At 37.6% G+C, this 12,671-nt stretch overlaps 2 non-coding genes across 2 annotated transcripts; both read left to right on the top strand.

Moving 5' to 3' along the window:
* Positions 1 to 145: 145 nt before the first annotated feature.
* Positions 146 to 7,155, top strand: IAQ61_009281. The gene has a single exon (XR_010715578.1). It is a non-coding gene; the product is annotated as a 28S ribosomal RNA (ribosomal RNA).
* A 525-nt stretch (positions 7,156 to 7,680) lies between these two features.
* On the top strand, positions 7,681 to 9,477 carry IAQ61_009282. The gene has a single exon (XR_010715579.1). It is a non-coding gene; the product is annotated as an 18S ribosomal RNA (ribosomal RNA).
* The last annotated feature ends 3,194 nt before the right edge of the window (positions 9,478 to 12,671 follow it).

Consider the following 12,671-nt stretch of genomic DNA (forward strand, 5'->3'; position numbering starts at 1 on the left):
GCCTTAATTAGTAGTGGCAGTCTACTTTAATTCTGCCTATGTTTTTTGCGTACTATTTGTTTCCTTAGTAGGCTTGCCTACTAATTAGATCCCCTAAAACCACTTGTAATTGCAGTTAGCGTTAGTAACACTATAATAAATTACAACTTTTAACAACAGATCTCTTAGTTCTAGTATTAATAAAGAACGCAGCGAAATGCGATAAGTAGTGTGAATTGCAGAATTTAGTAAATTATTAAATCTTTAAACGCACATTGCGCCCCTTAGTATTCTATAGGGCATGCCTGTTTAAGCGTTATTTGTACCCTTAAGCTCTGCTTAGTGTTAGGTGTTTATTCTACTTAGGACTCGCCTTGAAACAATTAGTAGCTAGCATATTAGCCTAGAGCGCAGCACATTTTGCGCCTCTTGTTATAGTTGTTAGCATCTATTAAGACACTTTTTAAGCTCTTGACCTTGGATTAGGTAGGGATACCCGCTAAACTTAAGTATATTAATAAGCGGAGGAAAAGAAACTAATAGGGATTGCCCTAGTAACAGCGAGTGAAGCGGCAACAGCTTAAATTTGAAATCTAGCTCTTTTAGGGTCTAAGTTATAATTTGCAGAGGGCGCTTTAGCGTTGGTAGTAGTCTAAGTTCCTTGGAATAGGACGTTACAGAGGGTAAGAATCCCGTACGTAGTTGCTAGCCTTCGCCGTGTAAAGCCCCTTTGACAAGTTAAGTTGTTTAGGAATGCAGCTCTAAATAGGAGGTAAATTTCTTCTAAAGCTAAATACTAGCTAGAGACTAATAGCGCACAAGTAGAGTAATTAAAAGATAAAAAGCACTTTAGAAAGAGAGTTAAATAGCACGTAAAATTGTTAAAAGGGAAGCGCTTGCAGCTAGACTTGCCTGTAGTTGCTTATCTAGGCTTTTGTCTAGTGCACTCTTCTATAGGTAGGCTAGCATTAGTTTAGGCGGTTAGATAAAGGTCTCTGTTACGTACCTCCCTTTAGGGAGGCCTTATAGGGGAGACGACATGCAACTAGCCTAGACTAAGGTCTGCGTATCTGCTAGGATGCTAGCGTAATAGCTGTAAGCGGCCCGTCTTAAAATATAGACTAAGGAGTCTAATATCTATGCGAGTGTTTAGGTGTTAAGCCTAGACGCGTAATAAAAGTAAACAGAGGTGGGAACCCTTTTAGGGTGCACTATTAACCAATCCTAATGTCTTTAGAAGGATTTAAGTAAGAGTATAGCTATTAGGACCTAAAAGATGGTGAACTATGCTTAAATAGGGTGAAGCTAGAGGAAACTCTAGTAGAGGCTTGTAGCGGTTCTAACGTGCAAATCAATTGTCAAATTTAGGCATAGGGGCGAAAGACTAATTGAACTATCTAGTAGCTAGTTCCTGCTAAAGTTTCCCTTAGGATAGTAGTAACGTATTTAGTTTTATAAGGTAAAGCAAATAATTAGAGGCCTAGGGGTTAAAACAACCTTTACCTATTCTTAAACTTTAAATATATAAGAAGTCCTTATTACTTAATTAAACGTGGACACTTAAATGTACTGTTACTAGTAGGCTATTTTTAGTAAGCAGAACTAGCGATACAGGATAAACTAAACGCGGGGTTAAGGTGCTAGAATGCACGCTTATTAGACACCACAAAAGGTGTTAGTTTATCTAGATAGCAGGACGGTGGCTATAGAAGTTAGAATCTGCTAAGGAGTGTGTAATAACTTACCTACTAAATGAACTAGCCCTAAAAATAGATGGCGCTTAAGCGTGTTACCTATACCCCGCCGCCAGGGCAAGATTTAAGCCCTAGCAAGTAGGCAGGCATAGAGGCTCGTGACGAAGCCTTAGGGGTAACCCTAGGTAGAACGGCCTCTAGTGCAGATCTTGGTAGTAGTAGCAAATACTTAAATAAGAACTTTAAGGACTAAAGTAGGGAAAGGTTCTATGTGAATAGTAGTTAGACACGGGTTAGTTAATCCTAAGAGATAGGGTAATTCTGTTTTAATATTAGTGCTTGCGCCGCGCCCTTAAAAGGGAAGCTAGTTAATATTCTAGCACCTAGATGTAGATTCTCCGCGGTAACGCAACTAAGAGCGGAGACCTTGGCGGGAGCCCTAAGAAGAGTTCTCTTTTCTTCTTAACAGTCTATTACCCTAAAATTAGTTTGTCTAGAGCTAGGGTTTAATAGCTAGAAGAGCGCTGCACTTTTGCGGCGTTTAGTGCGCTCCTAACAAGCCTTAAAAATCTACTTAAAGAAATAGTTTTTACGCTAGGTTGTACTTATAACTGCAGCAGGTCTCTAAGGTAAAAAGCCTTTAGTTAATAGAATAATATAGATAAGGGAAGTTAGCAAAATAGATCTGTAACTTTAGGAAAAGGATTGGCTCTAAGGGTTAGGTACGTTGGGCCTTAGGGAGAAGCCTCTAGCGCAGAAGGGCACTAACTGCAAGGTAGGCGCCTCTTAGCGCTAGGGTGTAGACACCCTTAGCAGGTTTTGGCCATCTAGCGTACGTTTAACAACTAACTTAGAACTAGTATAGATAAGGGGAATCTAACTGTCTAATTAAAACATAGCATTGCAATAGCTAGAAAGTAGTGTTAACGCAATGTGATTTCTGCCTAGTGCTCTAAATATTAAAGTAAAGAGATTTGACTAAGCGCGGGTAAACGGCAGGAGTAACTATAACTCTCTTAAGGTAGCTAAATGCCTTATTATCTAATTAGTAACGCGCATAAATAGATTAACGAGATTCCTACTATCCCTATCTACTATCTAGCAAAACTACAGCTAAGGGAACGGGCTTAGCTAAATTAGCGGGGAAAGAAGACCCTGTTAAGCTTGACTCTAGTTTGATATTGTGAAAAGATATAGGGGGTGTAGAATAGGTAGGAGCTTTAGCGCTAGTGAAATACTACTACCCTTATCGTTTTTTTACTTATTTAATAAAGCGGAGCTAGGCCTTACCGCCTAACTTCTAGCGTTTAAGGTCCTTTGTGGGCTAATCTAGGTTAAAGACATTGTTAGGTGGGGAGTTTGGCTAGGGCGGCATATCTATTAAACTATAACGCAGGTGTCCTAAGGGGGACTTATAGAGAACAGAAATCTCTAGTAGAGCAAAAGGGCAAAAGTCCCCTTAATTTTAATTTTTAGTGTGAATACAAACTATAAAAGTGTGGCCTATTGATCCTTTAGTCCCTTGAAATTTAAGGCTAGAGGTGCTAGAAAAGTTACTACAGGGATAACTAGCTTGTGGCAGCTAAGCGTTTATAGCGACGTTGCTTTTTAATCCTTTAATATTAGCTCTTCCTATTATACTAAAGCAGAATTTAGTAAGCGTTAGATTGTTCACCTACTAATAGGGAACGTAAGCTAGGTTTAGACTGTCGTAAGACAGGTTAGTTTTACCCTACTAATAACCTTGCCCTAATAGTAATACCACTTAGTACGAGAGGAACCGCGGTTTTAGATAATTAGTTTTTGCGGCTGTCTAACTAGGCATTGCCGCGAAGCTACTATCTGCTAGATTATGGCTAAACGCCTCTAAGTTAGAATCTATGCTAGAATAGGGTGATTTCTGCCTGCACTAGTTAGATACGAATAGGCCTTTAGCCTAGAACCTTACTAGATTAGCGTTGGCAGCCCTATTAAAGTTAGGGTTGTTAGCTAGTGTATTGTAATTGTATAGTGCGCAGGATTAAATCCTTTGTAGACGACTTAGTTATCTAGCTAGGTCGTGTAAGTAGTTAAGTAGCCTTGTTGTTACAAGCTACTGAGCGTAAGCCCGTTGCTAGCTTGGTTAAAATTAGGATATTATGCCCTCCTTATTTGCAAAACTGCTGCCTAAACAGCTGCTGTTAATAGAAGGAAGAGGGCTATAGCGAACAAGTTATATAGTAATTGCAAGATAGAGAGGGCTAGAGCTAGGAGCAATCCTCGCAAAATATACAAAAGAACAGGTTATGTGTGTACGTACCTTAGGCAGTTAATATATAGCATAGGAAGATTAAGAAAGGATTTAAGATAATCTATATAGATTTTTAGGCGGTGATCTATAACTTAAGAGCGTTCTATAACTTTTTATTTTTTAGGGGCACTGTTCTATAACTTTATAGCCTTCTATACTTGAAAATTCCTCTAGGCTATTCTATAACTATAGATTATTTAAACCTTTAGGGTATTCTATTAATATTTAAAAAAATCCTGTAGGCTATTCTATAAGCTTAGGGCGTTCTATAACTTTAGGGCGTTCTATAACTTTTTATTTTTTAGGTGTAGTGTTCTATAACTTTAGGGCGTTGTATAACTTTTTCTTTTTTAGAGGTAGTGTTCTATAACTTTAGGGCGTTCTATAACTTTAGGGCGTTCTACAACTTTTTATTTTTTAGGTGTAGTGTTCTATAACTTTAGGGCGTTCTATAACTTTTTCTTTTTTAGAGGTAGTGTTCTATAACTTTAGGGAGTTCTATAACTTTAGGGCGTTCTACAACTTTATTTTTTAGGTAGTGTTCTATAACTTTAGGGCGTTCTATAACTTTAGGGCGTTCTATAACTTTAGGGCGTTCTACAACTTTTTATTTTTTAGGGGTAGTGTTCTATAACTTTAGGGCGTTCTATAACTTTAGGGCGTTCTATAACTTTAGGGCGTTCTACAACTTTTTATTTTTTAGGGGTAGTGTTCTATAACTTTAGGGCGTTCTATAACTTTAGGGCGTTCTATAACTTTAGGGCGTTCTACAACTTTTTATTTTTTAGGGGTAGTGTTCTATAACTTTAGGGCGTTCTATAACTTTAGGGCGTTCTATAACTTTAGGGCGTTCTACAACTTTTTATTTTTTAGGGGTAGTGTTCTATAACTTTAGGGCGTTCTATAACTTTAGGGCGTTCTATAACTTTAGGGCGTTCTACAACTTTTTATTTTTTAGGGGTAGTGTTCTATAACTTTAGGGCGTTCTATAACTTTAGGGCGTTCTATAACTTTAGGGCGTTCTAAACTTTGGGCGTTCTATAACTTTTTATTTTTAGGGGTAGTGTTCTATAACTTTAGGGCGTTCTATAACTTTAGGGCGTTCTATAACTTTAGGGCGTTCTACAACTTTTTATTTTTTAGGGGTAGTGTTCTATAACTTTAGGGCGTTCTATAACTTTAGGGCGTTCTATAACTTTAGGGCGTTCTACAACTTTTTATTTTTTAGGGGTAGTGTTCTATAACTTTAGGGCGTTCTATAACTTTAGGGCGTTCTATAACTTTAGGGCGTTCTACAACTTTTTATTTTTTAGGGGTAGTGTTCTATAACTTTAGGGCGTTCTATAACTTTAGGGCGTTCTATAACTTTAGGGCGTTCTACAACTTTTTATTTTTTAGGGGTAGTGTTCTATAACTTTAGGGCGTTCTATAACTTTAGGGCGTTCTATAACTTTAGGGCGTTCTACAACTTTTTATTTTTTAGGGGTAGTGTTCTATAACTTTAGGGCGTTCTATAACTTTAGGGCGTTCTATAACTTTAGGGCGTTCTACAACTTTTTATTTTTTAGGGGTAGTGTTCTATAACTTTAGGGCGTTCTATAACTTTAGGGCGTTCTATAACTTTAGGGCGTTCTACAACTTTTTATTTTTTAGGGGTAGTGTTCTATAACTTTAGGGCGTTCTATAACTTTAGGGCGTTCTATAACTTTAGGGCGTTCTACAACTTTTTATTTTTAGGGGTAGTGTTCTATAACTTTAGGGCGTTCTATAACTTTAGGGCGTTCTATAACTTTAGGGCGTTCTATAACTTTAGGGCGTTCTATAACTTTTTATTTTTTAGGGTTAGTATTCTATAATATTAGAGTGTTCTATAACTTTTTCTTTTTTAGAGGTAGTGTTCTATAATATTAGAGTGTTCTATAACTTTTTATTTTTTAGGGTTAGTATTCTATAATATTAGAGTGTTCTATAACTTTTTCTTTTTTAGAGGTAGTGTTCTATAATATTAGAGTGTTCTATAACTTTTTCTTTTTTAGAGGTAGTGTTCTATAACTTTAGGGCGTTCTATAACTTTAGGGCGTTCTATAACTTTAGGGCGTTCTACAACTTTTTATTTTTTAGGTGTAGTGTTCTATAACTTTAGGGCGTTCTATAACTTTTTCTTTTTTAGAGGTAGTGTTCTATAACTTTAGAGCGTTCTATAACTTTTTCTTTTTTAGAGGTAGTATTCTATAACTTTAGGGCGTTCTACAACTTTTTATTTTTAGGGGTAGCGTTCTATAACTTTAGGGCGTTCTATAACTTTAGGGCCTTCTATAAGCTTAGGGTGTTCTATAACTTTAGGGCGTTCTATAACTTTAGGGCGTTCTATAACTTTTTATTTTTTAGGGTTAGTGTTCTATAACTTTAGCGCGTTCTATACCTTTTATTTATTCTATTACTTTAGTCCTTTCTATAACTTTAGACTATTCTATACTAGTAGCTATTATATCCTTTTTATAATACTTATTATATTATACTATTATCTATTATTCTTTACTGTTAAGTATATCCTTATATTTTATAAAACCTTTTCTCTACTAGCTAGTCCTACTATACTTTCTTTTATAACCTACTAGTATTAAATAATACCTTTATATTCTTCTTTTATACTATCTCTATTTCTTGCCTTATCTATTAAGTAGATATAGATAAAGCTAATAGATCTATAGTTAATATAGATACAGTAGTTATAGTAGAGTACAGATATTAGAGTAGATATCCTTATCTATATATTTACCTACTACTAATAAAATTCCAAGTTACTCTTATCTAGCGAATACGGGTTTATGGTTTATATAGGGCTGCGCATGTCTACACGGTTTTATATACAAAAAAGTGTACCTCCAAGCTATTTTCTGCTGCACTAACCCCGCAACGCGAAAATCAAACCAAAACCCGTTCCTATAATATATAAGGAGGGCAAATAGATTCTTAAATACCAAATACCTAACTAACTAACTAAGGTTAAATCTGCTGCGCGCAGTTCTTAGATTAGGCAGTTAAACTAGCGTTATTAGGCACTAAGGGGGCAATTTTTGCTTGTGTCCGCGTCTATACTCCCTACAACTCCCTATTGTTAGCGCTCTGCGCCTGTTTTAGCGGCAGTTAGACTAAATTTAAAAGTTTTGGTTTTATAATAGCTAGCCTTGTTTCCTAGATTTCTGCCTGGTTTGGATTCGCTCTAATTAGTGGGTAATTAGGGGCTTAGAGATTACTCTTCTACTTAACTAGGCAGGCCTAGGCCTATATGCTAAAGCAACCCTGCTGTTGCGCCTAGTTTTGTGGTTAGCACCTAAAGTCCTACTGTTAAAGTTTTAGCAGTGGGCAAAATTTAGGGTCTGTGGATAGCTAGCACTACCAAACTATTTAATAGATCTTAGGGGACAGCCCTGCCCAGCATCCACTCCTAGTGAGCGTGGCAAAGCGTGGGTTTTCTCCACTTAAGGCATGTATGTAGCGAGTTTAAACACGCGGAAACGCCTATTAGGCTTTGTTGTGGACCATTCCTTAAGAAACTTAGTAGGGGCAATTAAATTAGTTGCTAGTTATAACTAGTGCCTTGTGTGCTGTTATGCTAGTAGCTAGAATCGCTTCTGCGATTTCTTATTACGTACTTTCTGCCTCCTTTTAGGGGTAGTGCTTGTGCGCTTCGGCGTATTAGGTATTAGGATTGTTACCTAGTTAATTCTGCTAGTAGTTATATGCTTGTCTTAAAGATTAAGCTATGCATGTCTAAGTATAAGTAATTATACCGTGAAACTGCGAATAGCTTATTAAATTAGTTATCGTTTATTTAATAGTACCTTACTACTTAGATAACTATAGTAATTCTAGAGCTAATACATGCTAAAAACCCTAACTTTAGAAGGGGTGTATTTATTAGATAAAAAACTAACGCCCTTTAGGGCTTCTTAGTGATTTATAATAACTTTACAGATCGCATAGCCTTGTGCTGGCGACAGTTCATTCAAATTTCTGCCCTATTAACTTTTAATAGTAAGGTATTAGCTTACCATGGTTTCAACGGGTAACAGGGAATTAGGGTTTGATTCTAGAGAGGGAGCCTAAGAAACAGCTACCACATCTAAGGAAGGCAGCAGGCGCGCAAATTACCTAATCCTAACATAGGGAGGTAGTGACAATAAATACTAATATAGGGCTCTTTTAGGTCTTGTAATTAGAATAAGTATAATTTAAACCTCTTAACAAGGAATAATTAGAGGGCAAGTCTAGTGCTAGTAGCTGCGGTAATTCTAGCTCTAATAGCGTATATTAAAGTTGTTGTAGTTAAAAAGCTTGTAGTTAAAACTTGGGTCTAGCTAGCAGGTCCGCCTTACCGCGTGTACTTGTCTAGCTAGGCCTTCCTTCTAGAGAACCTTATGCCCTTTACTAGGCGTGTTAGGGACTAGGACTTTTACTTTAAAAAAATTAGAGTGTTTAAAGCAGGCCTTTGCTCAAATACGTTAGCATAGAATAATAGAATAGGATGTGCAGTCCTATTTTGTTAGTTTCTAGGACCGCCGTAATAATTAATAGGGACAGTTAGGGGCATTAGTATTTAATTGTTAGAGGTGAAATTCTTGGATTTATTAAAGACTAACTACTGCGAAAGCATTTGCTAAGGATGTTTTTATTAATTAGTAAACAAAAGTTAGGGGATTAAAGATAATTAGATACTGTTGTAGTCTTAACCGTAAACTATGCTAACTAGGGATTAGGCGATGTTCTTTTTCTAACTTGCTTGGCACCTTACAAGAAATCAAAGTTTTTGGGTTCTAGGGGGAGTATGGTCGCAAGGCTGAAACTTAAAGAAATTAACGGAAGGGCACTACTAGGCGTGGAGCCTGCGGCTTAATTTGACTTAACACAGGGAAACTTACTAGGTCTAGATGAAATAAGGATTAATAGATTAAGAGCTCTTTCTTGATTTTTTAGGTGGTGGTGCATAGCCATTCTTAGTTAGTAGAGTGATTTGTCTGCTTAATTGCGATAACGAACAAGACCTTAACCTGCTAAATAGCTAGGCTAGCTTTAGCTAGTCGCTAGCTTCTTAGAGGGACTATTAGCTTAAGCTAATAGAAGTTTAAGGCAATAACAGGTCTGTAATGCCCTTAGATGTTCTAGGCCGCACGCGCGCTACACTAACAGAGCTAACAAGTTCTTTACCTTAACTAAAAGGTCTAGGTAATCTTGTTAAACTCTGTCGTGCTAGGGATAGAGCATTGTAATTATTGCTCTTTAACAAGGAATGCCTAGTAAGCGCGTGTTATTAGCATGCGTTAATTACGTCCCTGCCCTTTGTACACACCGCCCGTCGCTACTACTAATTGAATAGCTTAGTAAGGCCTTTAGACTAGCTTAGGGAGGTTAGCAATAACTACCCTAAGCTAGAAAGTTTGTTAAACTTGGTTATTTAGAGGAAGTAAAAGTCGTAACAAGGTTTCTGTAGGTGAACCTGCAGAAGGATTATTACCTATTTTTAAAGTACTGCCGCCTTGATTAGTAGTAGTAGTCTACTTTGATTCTGCCCATGTTTTTTGCGTACTATTTGTTTCCTTAGTAAGCTTGCCTACTAATTAGATCCCCTAAAACCACTTGCAATTGCAGTTAGCGTTAGTAACACTGTAATAAATTACAACTTTTAACAACAGATCTCTTGGTTCTAGCATTAATAAAGAACGCAGCAAAATGCGATAAGTAGTGTAAATTGCAGAATTTAGTGAATTATTGAATCTTTAAACGCACATTGCGCCCCTTAGTATTCTATAGGGTATGCCTGTTTAAGCGTTATTTGTACCCTTAAGCTCTACTTAGTGTTAGGTGTTTGTTCTACTTAGGACTCGCCTTAAAACAATTAGTAGCTAGCATATTAGCCTAGAGCGCAGCACATTTTGCGCCTCTTGTTATGGTTATTAGCATCTATTAAGATACTTTTTAAGCTCTTAACCTTGGATTAGATAGGGATACCTACTAAACTTAAGCATATTAATAAGCGGAGGAAAAGAAACCAATAGGGATTGCCCTAGTAACGGCGAGTGAAGCGGCAACAGCTTAAATTTAAAATCTAGCTCTTTTAGGGTCTAAGTTGTAATTTATAGAGGGCGCTTTAGCGTTAGCAGCAGTCCAAGTTCCTTGGAACAGGACGTCACAGAGGGTAAGAATCCTATACGTAGTCGCTGGCCTTCGCTGTGTAAAGCCCCTTTAACAAGTTAAGTTATTTAGGAATGTAGCTCTAAATAGGAGGTAAATTTCTTCTAAAGCTAAATACTAGCCAGAGACTAATAGCGTATAAGTAGAGTGATTAAAAGATAAAAAGCACTTTGGAAAGAGAGTTAAATAGCACGTGAAATTGTTGAAAGGGAAGCGCTTGCAGCTAGACTTGCCTATAGTTGCTTATCTAGGCTTTTGTCTAGTGCACTCTTCTACAGGCAGGCTAGTATTAGTTTAGGCAGTTAGATAAAGGTCTCTATTACGTACCTCCCTTTAGGGAGGCCTTATAGGGGAGACGACATGCAACTAGCCTAGACTAAGGTCCGCGTATCTACTAGGATGCTAGCGTAATGGCTATAAGCGGCCTGTCTTAAAACATAGACTAAGGAGTCTAATATCTATGCGAGTGTTTGGGTGTTAAGCCTAGACGCGTAATAAAAGTAAACAGAGGTAGGAACCCTTTTAGGGTGCACTATTAACTAATCCTAATGTCTTTAGAAGGATTTAAGTAAGAGCATAGCTATTAGGACCTAAAAGATAGTGAACTATGCTTAAATAGGGTGAAGCTAGAGGAAACTCTAGTAGAGGCTCGCAGCGGTTCTAACGTGCAAATTGATCGTTAAATTTAGGCATAGGGGCGAAAGACTAATTAAACTATCTAGTAGCTAGTTCCTACTAAAGTTTCCCTTAGGATAGCAGTAACGTATTTAGTTTTATAAGGTAAAGCGAATAATTAGAGGCCTAGGGGTTAAAACAACCTTTACCTATTCTTAAACTTTAAATATATAAGAAGTCCTTATTACTTAATTAAACGTGGACACTTAAATGTACTGTTACTAGTAGGCTATTTTTAGTAAGCAGAACTAGCGATGCGGGATAAACTAAACGCGGGGTTAAGGTGCTAGAATACACGCTTATTAGACACTATAAAAGGTGTTAGTTTATCTAGACAGTAGGACGGTGGCTATGGAAGTTAGAATCCGCTAAGGAGTGTGTAATAACTTACCTGCTAAATAAACTAGCCCTAAAAATAGATGGCGCTTAAGCGTGTTACCTATACCCCGCTGCTAGGGCAAGATTTAAGCCCTAGCGAGTAGGCAGGCGTAGAGGCTCGTGACGAAGCCTTAGGGGTAACCCTAGGTAGAACGGCCTCTAGTGTAGATCTTGGTGGTAGTAGCAAATACTTAAATAAGAACTTTAAGGACTAAAGTAGGGAAAGGTTCTATGTAAATAGCAGTTAGACACAGGTTAGTTAATCCTAAGAGATAGGGTAATTCTATTTTAATGTTAGTGCTTGCGCCGCGCCCTTAAAAGGGAAGCTGGTTAATATTCTAGCACCTAGATGTAGATTCTCCGCGGCAACGCAACTAAGAGCGGAGACCTTAGCAGGAGCCCTAAGAAGAGTTCTCTTTTCTTCTTAACAGTCTGTCACCCTAAAATTGGTTTATCTAGAGCTAGGGTTTAATGGCTAGAAGAGCGCTGCACTTTTGCAGCGTTTAGTGCGCTCCTAACAAGCCTTAAAAATCTACTTAAAGAAATAGTTTTTACGCTAGGTTGTACTTATAACCGTAGCAGGTCTCTAAGGTAAAAAGCCTCTAGTTAATAGAATAATGTAGATAAGGGAAGTTAGCAAAATAGATCTATAACTTTGGGAAAAGGATTGGCTCTAAGGGTTAGGTATGTTAGGCCTTAGGGAGAAGCCTCTAGCGCAGAAGGGCACTAACCGCAAGGTGGGCGCCTCTCAGCGCTGGGGTGCAGACACCCTTAGCAGGTTTTGGCCGTCTGGCGTACGTTTAACAACCAACTTAGAACTAGTATAGATAAGGGGAATCTAACTGTCTAATTAAAATATAGTATTGTGATGGCTAGAAAGTGGTGTTAACATAATATGATTTCTGCCTAGTGCTCTAAATATTAAAGCAAAGAGATTTGACTAAGCGCGGGTAAACGGCGGGAGTAACTATAACTCTCTTAAGGTAGCCAAATGCCTTGTTATCTAATTAGTGACGCGTATAAATAGATTAATAAGATTCCTACTATCCCTATCTACTATCTAGCGAAACTACAGCTAAGGGAACGGGCTTGGCTAAATTAGCGGGGAAAGAAGACCCTGTTAAGCTTAACTCTAGTTTAACATTATAAAAAGACATAGGGGGTGTAGAATAGGTGGGAGCTTTGGCGCTAGTGAAATACTACTACCCTTATCGTTTTTTTACTTATTTGATGAAGCAGAGCTAGGCCTTACTGCCTAACTTCTAGCGTTTAAGGTCCTTTGTAGGCTAATCTAGGTTAAAGATATTGTTAGGTAGGGAGTTTAGCTAGGGCGGCACATCTATTAAACTATAACGCAGGTGTCCTAAGGGGGACTTATAGAGAATAGAAATCTCTAGTAGAGCAAAAGGGTAAAAGTCCCCTTAATTTTGATTTTTAGTGTAAATACAAACTATGAAAGTGTG

Source organism: Plenodomus lingam, assembly GCF_022343315.1.
Source record: "Plenodomus lingam strain CAN1 chromosome Unknown contig_54, whole genome shotgun sequence".
Classification (NCBI taxonomy): domain Eukaryota; kingdom Fungi; phylum Ascomycota; class Dothideomycetes; order Pleosporales; family Leptosphaeriaceae; genus Plenodomus; species Plenodomus lingam.